The sequence below is a fragment of the Daphnia pulicaria genome, chromosome 1 (genome assembly GCF_021234035.1).
Source record: "Daphnia pulicaria isolate SC F1-1A chromosome 1, SC_F0-13Bv2, whole genome shotgun sequence".
NCBI classification, from domain to species: domain Eukaryota; kingdom Metazoa; phylum Arthropoda; class Branchiopoda; order Diplostraca; family Daphniidae; genus Daphnia; species Daphnia pulicaria.
In genome coordinates this window covers 22,177,402-22,191,517 of record NC_060913.1, presented here as the reverse complement: position 1 = coordinate 22,191,517, position 14,116 = coordinate 22,177,402, and the positions used below count along the sequence as shown (strand labels likewise).

Here is a 14,116-nt window from a genome sequence, read left to right as displayed (position 1 = left end):
TAGGAGGGGTGGTGCTGTTTATATACCCTACGATTGGTCTGTGATCCCCGAGTGGTAAGTCGTGCAAATGGATATCAGAAAATTTTACGTGATGGTGGCAATAAATTCGGTCCAATCTAGCCTGGCTAGCCGCACAATTGTACGTCCAACAAGGTTCATTTTTCCGAATTTCTCTCCAGACATCTGTTAATGAAAGGGCTTTTACTAAATCTCGGAGGGGTTCTAGTAATGCTAGTCGAATTTTAGGTGGTGTTGTCTTGCTACTTTTACGGTCATCGATCTCGTCAACGGCATTAAAATCTCCCAATATAATTGCTGGTGCCTTATACTGGGCAACATAAGCCGGAATAGTTTGCCGGAGGAAAGAATCTCTATAACTTTTATTTTGGTCACCAGATGGGGCGTAAATACACACGAAAGCAAGACCCATTACTTCCATGGCTATCAGCCTCCCCTCCGGTTCAAACAAAATGTTTTTGGCGCTCAGCCCGTGTCGTACTAGGATGGCTGTCCCATGTTGTCTAAGACCGAGATTTGTGTGCATCTGGTAATGTTTAGTAAATACGGTGCTAGAGTGAAATACTACTTCTTGCAAACATATTATATCAAGTCTATGATGTAAAAAGAAATTGAGTATTATTTGAAGTTTGTCAGGTGACGATATTCTGTTGATATTATATGTCACGATGTTAGTCATGATTAATATTTAAATTTGGGTTTAGAGGGTTGGGTTTTGTTATTATTATTATTATTACAGGATTTATATAGCGCTTTTTCATGAAATGGTCAAAGCGCTTACATTGGGCAGAGACAAACTTGCGTAACTACATGTATGCTATCTTAAAGAGATGCGTCTTGAGACGAGATCTAAACAACGACATAGAATTGATCGCCCTAATATCCTCCGGTAGTTTGTTCCAGAGCGTCGGAGCGGCATGACTGAAAGAGCGAGCACCGTACGTCTCAAGACGAATCCTAGGGATACATAGAAGGTTAGGAGACGTTGCCGATCGGGACTGCAATGCTGGGCGATAGGGCTTGATGAGTTCAGATAAGTAAGCTGGAGCGGATCCATGAAGGCAGTGAAACGTTAAAACGAGGATCTTAAACACTATACGGCTCTTAATTGGGAGCCAGTGCAGGGCCATCAGATGCGGAGTAATGTGATCATGCTTCTTCACTCTTCTCACCATCCTCGCCGCCTTGTTTTGGACAAGTTGAAGTCTGTCCAGGAGCTTGTCGGGGAGTCCATACAAAAGAGAGTTGCAGCTGTCGATGGTGGAGAAAACAAAAGTATGCATAAGCTTCTCAGTGGTAGCGTCGTCCAGGAATCTGCGAATTCGGCCGATGCTCCAGATGTGGGAATTAGCTTTCTTGCACAGGCTCTGAACTTGCTCCTCCATTGAGAGATGCTTATCAATGATGACGCCCAGGTTCTTGACTGAGGCACGAGGGGTCAAGCTGCTCTCGCCAACTTGAAGAGGCAACGGAGAAGGTTGACAGCGCTTTCTTGATAAGTAGACCAGCAGGAGCTCAGACTTGTCGTCGTTAAACTTAAGCTTGTTCCTCTTCATCCAAGCCCTCGTCTCGTCCACGCAGCCCGCCAGTCGCCCGTATGTTTTTTTCTGGTTCAAATGCTCAGGGTCAAGCTCGAACTTTGCATAGAAGTCCGTGTCATCCGCGTAGAGCTGCGAGTTGATCCCGTGACGCACTGAGATGTGATATATTGGGCCAGAATAGGTAGAAAACAGAGTCGGACCCAGAACTGAGCCTTGTGGCAAACCCATTACGACGGCACTAGAGTCAGACGCAACATCACCAACAGTCACCGATTGACTCCGACCACTCAAATACGACTCGAACCAATTCAGAGCCCTACCCGAGACACCATAACGATCACAGAGCCTCTGAATGAGAATTGCATGGTCTACAGTGTCGAAGGCAGCACTCAAGTCCAGCAGAAGAAGAACAGACCCCATACCCTCGTCAACAGAGATAAGTAAGTCGTTTAAAACACGTATAAGAGAAGTTTCACAAGAATGAAACGCCCTATAGGAAGATTGAACAGGGAAATACAAATCATTTCTGTTTAGGTGAGATACAAACTGATCAGCTACCACACGCTCCGTAAGCTTAGATAAGTAAGACAGATTAGAGACAGGTCTGTAGTTGGAAAGTTGTTCTGGGCACAAAGAGGGCTTTTTCAAGAGTGGAGTGACATTAGCCATCTTAAAGGTATCAGAAAATATACCACTCTTCAATGACTCATTCACAATACAAGTAATTGCTGGGGCGAGTACAGATACAACACTTTTCAAAACATGAGTTGGAATTGGGTCGAGGGAGCATGATTTGTTGGAAGAAGAAAGAATTCTCTCTGTAATGTCAGAGACACCAACAGGAACAAACGAGTCGAACAGCGGAACAGGAGACGTTGTTTCCGGACTAGATTCGGCTTCAACCGGAGCAAGATCAAGTTGACTTCTGATTTCCATGGTCTTGTTGAGAAAGAACGATGAGAACTGATTCAGCAGATCCCGTTTTGAACTGTGCTGAGGTAGCCTAAGTGCCTTCGATCTTGACAGGAAGCCATTCACCAGCCGAAAAAGCGCCCTCTGATCAGAACCGCATTCAGCGATTAGTCCCTTCAGGTGAGAACTTTTGGCGCTCTCCATCAGGTCACCGAGCCGATTCCTCGCAGAGCTCAGTAGTTGGCGATGCACAACAATGGGATTCTTCCTCCATCGTCGCTCCGCCATACGACGAGTGCGCCTGGCGACCTTGATGTCTTCGTTCAGCCAAGGAGATGACGGACGTATGACGAAAACCTTCGTTTGAAGAGGTGCGTGTTTGTTCAGAGTAGACCGAACCCCATCATTATACTGTTTCAATAAGCCCTCCGATGTAGATGCTGGACACGTAAGAAGTGGCAGAGACGCCAGATCCTCCGCGAAATCATCGATCACGATGGACTTGAAAGGCCGAAAGGTCACCTTCTTAGTCGGCTGCTGAGGTCTGGCAAGTCGTAGTGAGCAGTGAACCACGAAATGGTCACTGAAAATGTCGGAGACCCACGTCGAAGTGACAATTTGTTTCGTCGCTCTTGAGAACACCAGGTCAAGAAGATGACCACTCACATGCGTTGGGGCAGAGACGTGCTGAACCAAATGAAAGGAGTCCATGAGACACAAGAACTCTAGCTCCACAGAATCTGGCCTGTCGACATGGAGATTGAAGTCGCCAGCAATCAGGAGATTGCCCGAAGACGAAGAGCCGATTGATTCAAGAAGCGCTGAGAATTCATGCAGAAACTGGATCTTATTCCGAGCCGGAGGCCTGTAGATGATCACAAGGCGGGTGGCAACCGATTTAACCGTGACGGTGATGTCCAGTAGTTCGAATGTTGAGAAAGAACCAGCCGGATGCGGGTGAATCTGTATGGTGTCCTTGTAAATAAGCGCCACACCCCCACCTCGCCTACCCATCCTTGGAACATGAGTCGAGGAGTAACCCTCAGGGGAACAAGCTTCGAGACAGGTGACTCCGTTCAGCGAAGAGAGCCAGGTTTCCGTAATTGCGAGCAAGTCAAGTTGTGAAGAGACAATAAGATCATGGACCATCGCACACTTGTTAACGACTGAGCGAGCATTCACAAGCCCAAACTGTGGCCAGCATTTGAACAGCCGTGATCTCTTTGCATCAGCCCCTCCTCTACAGCCCCGCCACCTACGATGGCCAGCGAGGCCGCTTACGGTGATAAGATCACGATAGTGAAGTCTTGCCGCCACAAGTGGCGACGCCAAGAGGGAGATGAGCTTGTCACGACTGTACACACAAGCCCTAACTGACTTGATTGAACACATAATCGGAGGAAAAAATACACAGTAAGGACGTTAAACTGTAGCACTCGAGTTGATTGATTGAAATCGCCAAAAGTAGCAACGACAAGAATCACACAGACACGATAATTACACAAGAAAACGGGTGCCCAGATTGCATGCAGCCACCAGGGCGCAAACGCAGACGACTTACTTATCGTGGGTTATCGTGGGCTTTTTTCCTTCTAACGGCCTCCATTGCTTTGAGAGTTTTATCTTCTATGGGGGTTGATGGAGTGCCGAGGGGGACGCCCAAGGTCTCCTGAGTCTCACTCACATGACTAGCCTCCTGGCTATCAAGTGGGCGTTGTCCTGGCTGAATACTCCCACCAGAAAAAAAAATGTCTTCATCAGGATTTGAAATCGAAACCACCTCGGTTGCATCCATCTCTTCAAACACCTCGTTATCCATCTGATCTATCGTGGATGGAATAGATGGTACTCCAGGTGAGATTGGAGCGGGTGGAACATCGTTCCCCCCAGAAAGGGCGGGAAAAGAATTAATGTCCATACCCGGTATCGAAACTGGAACCTCTCGAGTCGGAGACCCGAGTTCAACCAACTGAGCTACACCAGATGCAATTTCTTCAGCTACCTCGCCCGAGCCACAGGAAGAGGCAGTACGACTCCTCTTTTTTGATTGTTTTTGTTGGTCACGGAATTCTCTCGTATGTTTAATTTTCTTTTTCTTAACCGATTTGGACGCAACAGACGAACCTACACAGTTAGCGTCTTTAGCGTCAGAATCGGTGTCAGAAGAAGATTCAGTTCCATCGGGTCTCGAAATTGGATCTTCTGGAGCTCCATCAAGAACGACAACAGTCGACGTTATTGTCCTCTGGGCTAACTCAGGGAATGAATCAGCGTCAACAGTTGGAGCAATTGGCATTTTCCCGCCACCAATCGGGTCTGTCTCCTGGGGCTTCCTAGCAGTTGTCCTAACTGACCCACGATTTGTTAGTACACTACTATAGCTACGTGTTCCAATGTGGCCTTTTGAAATGGTGCTGGGAGTGGTTAAACTACGGGGTTGCTTGGGGCAATTAGCTAAAACATGGGTGGGAGAATCACACATGCGGCATGTCTGCATTTGCCCTGCATAAGACACCATTATTGGTTCCTTGTAGCTTCCAAAGGTGATATAAGACGGGATGCTCTTGTGGATTTCCATATCCACATTGACAACTCCAGTCTTTATCCCGTTCCACCTTGGAAGCGATCTATCTTGGTACGTGTCCCAAAAAATCCGAGAAATCACTCCATACTCACGCAATCTCTTGTTGAGCAGGCTAAGGTCATCATCGAATTTGAAATGTTGGATTCTAACGCGTACAAGGTTAACTGACCTATCTCTAACTCTAATTCGGACCTCTTTGCCACTAATAACAACAGACTCTTTAGCACTAAATTTATCCAAGAATTCAATGTGGTCTTTGACGGTCTTGAACCCAATTCGGAAAACACAAAAAGCTCGTCCTGGTAGGCGACAAACTGCATCAAAGATGCAATCAGATTCGTTACTACCCTTCTCGAAACATTCGTAGAATTCATGCCTGGTCACTTCAGTATTACCAAAAGAGATTTCGGCAGTACGTGGCCAGACGTCTGGGGATTCCGTTCCCATTTTACCCACAATAAAGGGGCAAGGAGACGGAAAAAGAAACAATACAAAAAAAATGGAACAAAAAGCAAAATGGCGCTTAACAAACAATAAGAGAAACACGAAAGACAAGCAACAATACAATAAAGAGAACAAAAAAAAGAACAAATAGTTTTTTTACTCACAGCAAGATGTCACACTCGGGAGATCAGTTAGACACGTCTAGTCACAGCCGAACGCGCTAGCCAATTGCGCCACAGAGGCATGGTGATTGGTTAACGACATACTCGTCCAGTTCAACAGGCAAACCAAACATTACATTTTTTTAGTGTGGCCAACACTAATAAAATGTTGCAGAAATATTGTGGGGCTTCCATAGTGTAGAGGTTATCAAGTCGGCTTCACACGCTGAAGGTCCTCAGTTCGATCCTGAGTGGAAGCATCAGTATAACGTTAGGAAAAAATAATTGTAGGAGAAAAGGAATTAATAACTTGTAATGTATCTTATCTTAATGACAACTAGACTAGAACAAGTAGACATCTTGAAATTACACACAGACAACCAACCAATCATAGAAAAAGTTATCTCACGGTTCCTGGAAAGGAAAAAATGTCGTCAATAAGACTTGGTTCATTACATTGGAATAGAGCGCAATGGTAAGCCTGGCTAGCTCAGTCGGTAGAGCATGAGACTCTTAATCTCAGGGTCGGGTGTTCGAGCCCCCCGTTGGGCGTCATATATTTGCAAATAAATGCAGATGAAAGTTAGAAGTTGGGAGACGATGTTAGAATTTTGTAATCATTCCAGAATAATTCTATAGCGGATTGTAGTTTCCATAGTGTAGTGGTTATCACGTCGGCCTAACACGCTGAAGGTCCTCAGTTCGATCCTGGGTGGAAACAGGACAATGTATTTTTAGAAAGACTATCAAAAAAGCACATTTTGGTTTTTTGAAAAAGCCAAGCATTCATGTTTCTTGTGAAAATGAAATCTACATTATGGCAATGTGAAGATATTCGCAATGCTGTATCCGGAGGAAGTCAACAGAAAGCGGGAAATCAATGATGACTGTGGTTGTTGAAAAAGGTGCTATAACCCCGAAGAGACTTCTTCTGTAGCCAAACGTCAATGACTGTTGTTTTAGGGAAATGAGAAATGACTTGCTCTGGATGGGGAAGAATTCCATAAACACCGGAGGGGAATCTATATAGATTACACCTGAACCTGGAACAGTAGCTCCGAACAGTGGAAGAACATCATGTGCGTGCACCCTACGCTGCAAATGTTCAGTAGATTTAACAGTCATCAGTTAAAGAAGCCATATCGCGAGTGTGCGCTCTTCATTGGACGCTTTAGTTGGTTAAAGGAGTCATGAGGCGAAGAAATTGAATTAAAACAACAGTAGTCATTCACCATGCGCCCCTGGGTGGGATCGAACCACCAGCCTTCCGTTTTTTTTTTTTTTTTATTTAAACGATTTATTGTCACAATTAAAATTTAAATTTCTTTACAGATACTTGGGGCATTTACGAGATTTGTGACATAAGTGACTTGCTGTGGCCAAGGAGAAGCATTACAAAGAGAAAAAGAAAACATTTCGAGACGGAAATGAAAGAGGACAAATGATTTTAGTAAAAAAAATGTGGAATTTAACAATACGACATCTGGGGGGGGGGGATCCAAGAAATAACTGTAATGAGAGAACAATGTTGTATAAAGATAAGAAGAAATCTGTTGAGAATTTTGAGAGGGAATATTTATGGATTGGAAGGTGACGTCTGGGGAGAATTTTTTGAAAGAAGGAGGCTTGACCAGAGAGACTGTATTTCGTTTATGGCTGGGGTGAGGTTTTGGCTGCGGGCGGTCCAGACGGTGATGATGTAGGATTGGATGAGGGCCAGTATTTTCTCTTTATTGGGGCCATTTCCAATGTCTCCATTTATTGTTGATTTGAGTGGTTTTTGACATCGAAGTTTCGTTAGTTGAATTCGAAGCCATAAACTGATGTGGACTTTCTCGGAACAGAGTAACATAAGATGGTCATCAGTTTCTTGGCCGCCATTGCATAGAGGACATTGGTCATTTCTAGAAAGTCTGAGGCTTGTGAGGCGCATTTTGGTAGGGAGCTGATTATGGTTGAAATCCCAGACCAGTTCAGCGTTTGTTCCTTTCATTTTGGCCACCCAACGCCAGATGGAAGCCCAGTCGAGGTCTGGTTTCGCAACTTCGGTTCTCCCTGGTTGCCCAAGGTTAGCGATCAGGTGATTGTAGGTGGCGCGGTGATTGGATACGGTTGACGATGTGAAGATGCCAGCTTTAAGTAGATCGGTGATGGTTGAAAGTGTGGTGGTGAAGTATGGATGTGATGAATGGGTTGCATTAAATCTGGGCTGGATGATTTGTTGAAGGAGATTCTTGAGGTGTGGACCCAACCAATAAACGGCTGCAGCTCTCTCAATAGCCTCGGGATGGATTAAAGATTTAAATATTTGACGGGTGAAAAGGGATTGGAAGAATTGAAAAAGTAAGGTGACTCCAAGTCCACCTTGGAGTCGGGGGCGGATCAAAACATTTAGGGGTGGGTGCTCTCTTCGTTGTGCCCAAAGAAATTTGTTGCATTTTTGTTGGAGGAGAATGGCTTGGGTTTTGTTGCAAGGGAGTACATGAGCTATATGAACAAGTTGGGATAAGACATGTTGTTTGATGAATAGGACGCGACCATAAAAAGTGAAATGACGGTGTGTGTTTGTGATAAGAATATTTTGTATGATGTTGAACTGTCTTTGCCAATTGTCTCTTACTGTTGTTTTTATTTCAGAAGAAAAAGTAATTCCAAGAATTTTCAAGTTGTCTACTTGAGTTATCCAATCATGTGGCCAAGTACGTTTAGCATGAGTTTGATTGAAATTGCTTCTACGTGGGATCGAACTCCTAAACTCAAGAATGCCAGCCGACGCCGCTACCGTCTGCGCTACTACGGCCTGTGGACATTGATTTAAGGTCCAAGTGCCTAGACCAAGTAATTTTGTCTTCCCCTTGTTAATACGTGCATTTGTCCAGGCACAAAATTCTAGAATAATCTCGCATGCACGACGTACATCTTTCATTGATGAGACAAAAACTACTAGATCATCTACATATGCACGAACTTTGATGCGTTTTCCGTAGTCTTCAATTCCGTCAATACCCCTAGACAAGCAAACTAAAAGCGGTTCAATATAGAGGGCAAACAGATGGACTGACAGAGGGCACCCCTGTCGCACGGATTGTGCATTGTCCACAGTACCGACTATGTCATTACCGTTCAATGGGCATAGTTCAGTTATACTGTACAGCGTTTTCAACCAATCAACAAAGAGGGGGGGATAGCCCATGGCTGTCATTACTTCCCACAGAACGTCTCGATTGACAAGGTCATATGCTTTCTCTAAATCGTACGCGATAATGGCGGCTGGTTTGAGAGAAGATACCTCTTTTGATTTACGACCTGTATTATCAATGACATCTCGGATTAAACACAAGCTGTCAAAGATATAGCGGCCGGGTACACCACCTTTTTGATGTGAGTCTAGAGAGTTTTGAAGAGATTTTCTCAGACGAAAAGCCAATACTGACGCGATTAACTTATAATCGGTATTTAACAAAGAGATTGGTCGGTAATCGGTGATTTTACTCGGTGTTGGGATTTTTGGGACTAATCTTATAGCTGCCCTTCCCTGCGACGGCTGGAGTTTTCTTTTTTCGAGGACGCAATTCATCATTTCCAGAAAATGAACACCAATAACATCCCAAAATTTTATATAAAACTCAAAAGGAATGCCATCTGTACCCGGGGCCTTGTTCTTTTTAGTTGCCTTAAGGGCGTTGTTAATTTCATCTACTGTGAACGGATCTACAAGAAAGTTGCCACTCTCCGGGATCGAACCTAGTACTCCTCGATTCAACGCTTGAGCGTTTAACGACTGAGCTACCACTGATACACCCGAATCGTTTTTAGTGTGTTTTGTACGGGTAAGTGCACCTCTAATCCCTTCTAGAAATTTTCCAGCTAATTGGGTATTGGGGGAGGGCTGGTTCTGAAAAATTCTACTAAAGTGTTCAATTATTTCTTGGTTAATCTGCTCAGGTTGGGTAATTTTACAGTTATCATTAGTTTTGAGCTGAGTGATCAGAGACTTCTGGAAATTGCTCGTTGACTTGTTCATATGAAAGGTAGATGGCTCTTCTTCGGCTATACTTTGAACGCGTGAACGTATTGCAAATCCCCTCAATGCTTCTCGCTCCCAGGCTAGAAACTCACGTTTCAACTCCATATAATGCGCATGATTGAAATTTACATTGTTCACGGTTTCTTTTAGTTGATGTTGGAGTAATTTCCTTTTGACTCTCTGATCACAGATTCTCTTTTTACAATAGTTAATTGATAATCGCCTAAGGCTAGGTTTGAAAATAATCTCCCACCAATGGTCTACGTTTTCAATACGGGATGGGTGTTGGGACATTTCTTCAATGAAGACATGCACCAAGTTTATATATTCTTCTTCCTCAAGAATTGATGAGTTAAGTTTCCATAAATTCCTTGACTTGTTTCTCACTACACTAGGAGGGGTGGTGCTGTTTATATACCCTACGATTGGTCTGTGATCCCCGAGTGGTAAGTCGTGCAAATGGATATCAGAAAATTTTACGTGAACGTGGCAATAAATCCTGTCTAATCTAGCCTGGCTAGCCGCACAATTGTACGTCCAACAAGGTTCATTTTTCCGAATTTGTCTCCAGACATCTGTTAATGAAAGGGCTTTTACTAAATCTCGGAGGGGTTCTAGTAATGCTAGTCTAATTTTAGGTGGTGTTGTCTTGCTACTTTTACGGTCATCGATCTCGTCAACGGCATTAAAATCTCCCAATATAATTGCTGGTGCCTTATACTGGGCAACATAAGCCGGAATAGTTTGCCGGAGGAAAGAATCTCTATAACTTTTATTTTGGTCACCAGATGGGGCGTAAATACACACGAAAGCAAGACCCTTTACTTCCATGGCTATCAGCCTCCCCTCCGGTTCAAACAAAATGTTTTTGGCGCTCAGCCCGTGTCGTACTAGGATGGCTGTCCCATGTTGTCTAGGACCGAGATTTGTGTGCATCTGGTAATGTTTAGTAAATACGGTGCTAGAGTGAAATACTACTTCTTGCAAACATATTATATCAAGTTTATGATGTAAAAAGAAATTGAGTATTATTTGAAGTTTGTCAGGTGTCGATATTCTGTTGATATTATATGTCGCGATGTTAGTCATGATTAATATTTAAATTTGGGTTTAGAGGGTTGGGTTTTGTTATCGTGGGCTTTTTTCCTTCTAACGGCCTCCATTGCTTTGAGAGTTTTATCTTCTATGGGGGTTGATGGAGTGCCGAGGGGGACGCCCAAGGACTCCTGAGTCTCACTCACATGACTAGCCTCCTGGCTATCAAGTGGGCGTTGTCCTGGCTGAATACTCCCACCAGAAAAAGAAGTGTCTTCATCAGGATTTGAAATCGAAACCACCTTGGTTGCATCCATCTCTTCAAGCTCCTCGTTATCCATCTGATCTATCGTGGATGGAATAGATGGTACTCCAGGTGAGATTGGAGCGGGTGGAACATCGTTCCCCCCAGAAAGGGCGGGAAAAGAATTAATGTCCATACCCGGTATCGAAACTGGAACCTCTCGAGTCGGATACCCAAGTTCAACCAACTGAGCTACACCAGATGCAATTTCTTCAGCTACCTCGCCCGAGCCAGAGGAAGAGGCAGTACGACTCCTCTTTTTTGATTGTTTTTGTTGGTCACGGAATTCTCTCGTATGTTTAATTTTCTGTTTCTTAACCGATTTGGACGCAACAGACGAACCTACACAGTTAGTGTCTTCAGCGTCAGAATCGGTGTCAGAAGAAGATTCAGTTCCATCGGGTCTCGAAATTGGATCTTCTGGAGCTCCATCAAGAACGACAACAGTCGACGTCGTTGGCCTCTGGGCTAACTCAGGGAATGAATCAGCGTCAACAGTTGGAGCAATTGGCATTTTCCCACCACCAATCGGGTCTGTCTTCTGGGGCTTCCTAGCAGTTGTCCTAACTGGCCCACGATTTGTTAGTACACTACTATAGCTACGTGTTCCAATGGGGCCTTTTGAAATGGTGCTGGGAGTGGTTAAACTACGGGGTTGCTTGGGGCAATTAGCTAAAACATGGGTGGGAGAATCACACATGCGGCATGTCTGCATTTGCCCTGCATAAGACACCATTATTGGTTCCTTGTAGCTTCCAAAGGTGATATAAGACGGGATGCTCTTGTGGATTTCCATATCCACATTGACAACTCCAGTCTTTATCCCGTTCCACCTTGGAAGCGATCTATCTTGGTACGTGTCCCAAAAAATCCGAGAAATCACTCCATACTCACACAATCTCTTGTTTAGCAGGCTTAGGTCATCATCGAATTTGAAATGTTGGATTCTAACGCGTACAAGGTTAACTGACCTATCTCTAACTCTAATTCGGACCTCTTTGCCACTAATAACAACAGACTCTTTAGCACTAAATTTATCCAAGAATTCAATGTGGTCTTTGACGGCCTTGAACCCAATTCGGAAAACACAAAAAGCTCGTCCTGGTAGGCGACAAACTGCATCAAAGATGCAATCAGATTCGTTACTACCCTGCTCGAAACATTCGTAGAATTCATGCCTGGTCACTTCAGTATTACCAAAAGAGATTTCGGCAGTACGTGGCCAGACGTCTGGGGATTCCGTTCCCATTTTACCCACAATAAAGGGGCAAGGAGACGGAAAAAGAAACAATACAAAAAAAATGGAACAAAAAGCAAAATGGCGCTTAAAAAACAACAAGAGAAACACGAAAGACAAGCAACAATACAATAAAGAGAACAAAAAAAAGAACAAATAGTTTTTTTACTCACAGCAAGATGTCACACTTGGGAGATCAGTTAGACACGTCTAGTCACAGCCGAACGTGCTAGCCAATTGCGCCACAGAGGCATGCTGGTTGATTAACGACACACTCGTCAAAATCAACAGGCAAACCAAACATTACCTTTTTTTAGTGTGGCCAACGCTAATAAAATGTTGCAGAAACATTCTGAGGCTTCCATAGTGTAGAGGTTATCACGTCGTCTTCACACGCTGAAGGTCCTCAGTTCGATCATGAGTGGAAGCATCAGTATAACGTTAGGAAAAAATAATCGTAGGAGAAAAGGAAATGAAATGGAATTAATAACTTGTAATGTATCTTATCTTGATGACAACTAGACTAGAACAAGTAGACATCTGGAAACTACACACAGACAACCAACCAATCATAGTAAAAGTTATCTCACGGTTCCTGGAAAGGAAAAAATGTCGTCAATAAGACTTGGTTCATTACATTGGAATAGAGCGCAATAGTAAGCCTGGCTAGCTCAGTCGGTAGAGCATGAGACTCTTAATCTCAGGGTCGGGTGTTCGAGCCCCCCGTTGGGCGTCATATATTTGCAACTAATGCAGATGAAAGTTAGAAGTTGCGAGACGATCGTTAGAATTTTGTAATCATTCCAGAATAATTCTATAGCGGATTGTAGTTTCCATAGTGTAGTGGTTATCACGTCGGCCTAACACGCTTAAGGTCCTCAGTTCGATCCTGGGTGGAAACAGGACAATGTATTTTTAGAAAGACTATCAAAAAAGCACATTTTGGTTTTTTGAAAAAGCCAAGCATTCATGTTTCTTGTGAAAATGAAATCTACATTATGACAATGTGAAGATATTCGCAATGCTGTATCCGGAGGAAGTCAACAGAAAGGGGGAAATCAATGATGACTGTGGTTGTTGAAAAAGGTGCTATAACCCCGAAGAGACTTCTTCTGTAGCCAAACGTCAATGACTGTTGTTTTAGGGAATTGAGAAATGACTTGCGCTGGATGGGGAAGAATTCCATAAACACCGGAGGGGAATCTATATAGATTACACCTGAACCTGGAACAGTAGCTCCGGACAGAGGAAGAACATCATGAGCGTGCACCCTACGCTGCAAATGTTCAGTAGATTTAACAGTCATCAGTTAAAGAAGCCATATCGCGAGTGTGCGCTCTTCATTGGACGCTTTAGTTGGTTAAAGAAGTCATGAGGCGAAGAAATTGAATTAAAACAACAGTAGTCATTCACCATGCGCCCCTGGGTGAGATCGAACCACCAGCCTTCCGGTTAACAGCCGAACGCGCTAGCCAATTGCGCCACAGAGGCATGCTGGTTGATTAACGACACACTCGTCAAGATCAACAGGCAAACCAAACATTACCTTTTTTTAGTGTGGCCAACGCTAATAAATGTTGCAGAAACATTGTGGGGCTTCCATAGTGTAGAGGTTGTCACGTCGGCTTCACACGCTGAAGGTCCTCAGTTCGATCCTGAGTGGAAGCATCAGTGTAACGTTAGGAAAAAATAATCGTAGGAGAAAAGGAAATGAAATGGAATTAATAACTTGTAATGTATCTTATCTGGATGACAACTAAACTAGAACAAGTAGACATCTGGAAACTACACACAGACAACCAACCAATCATAGTAAAAGTTATCTCACGGTTCCTGGAAAGGAAAAAATGTCG

At 43.9% G+C, this 14,116-nt stretch overlaps 7 non-coding genes across 7 annotated transcripts; 6 read left to right on the top strand and 1 right to left on the bottom strand.

The window, feature by feature from the left end:
* The first annotated feature begins 5,847 nt into the window (after nt 1-5,847).
* Nucleotides 5,848-5,920, top strand: Trnav-cac. The gene has a single exon. It is a non-coding gene; the product is annotated as a tRNA-Val (tRNA).
* A 219-nt stretch (nt 5,921-6,139) lies between these two features.
* Trnak-cuu lies at nt 6,140-6,212 on the top strand. Its single transcript has one exon. It is a non-coding gene; the product is annotated as a tRNA-Lys (tRNA).
* Nucleotides 6,213-6,308: 96 nt separating this feature from the next.
* Trnav-aac lies at nt 6,309-6,381 on the top strand. The gene has a single exon. It is a non-coding gene; the product is annotated as a tRNA-Val (tRNA).
* A 6,542-nt stretch (nt 6,382-12,923) lies between these two features.
* Nucleotides 12,924-12,996, top strand: Trnak-cuu. Its single transcript has one exon. It is a non-coding gene; the product is annotated as a tRNA-Lys (tRNA).
* Nucleotides 12,997-13,092: 96 nt separating this feature from the next.
* Trnav-aac lies at nt 13,093-13,165 on the top strand. Its single transcript has one exon. It is a non-coding gene; the product is annotated as a tRNA-Val (tRNA).
* A 515-nt stretch (nt 13,166-13,680) lies between these two features.
* On the bottom strand, nt 13,681-13,754 carry Trnan-guu. The gene has a single exon. It is a non-coding gene; the product is annotated as a tRNA-Asn (tRNA).
* Nucleotides 13,755-13,858: 104 nt separating this feature from the next.
* Trnav-cac lies at nt 13,859-13,931 on the top strand. The gene has a single exon. It is a non-coding gene; the product is annotated as a tRNA-Val (tRNA).
* Nucleotides 13,932-14,116: the final 185 nt, after the last annotated feature.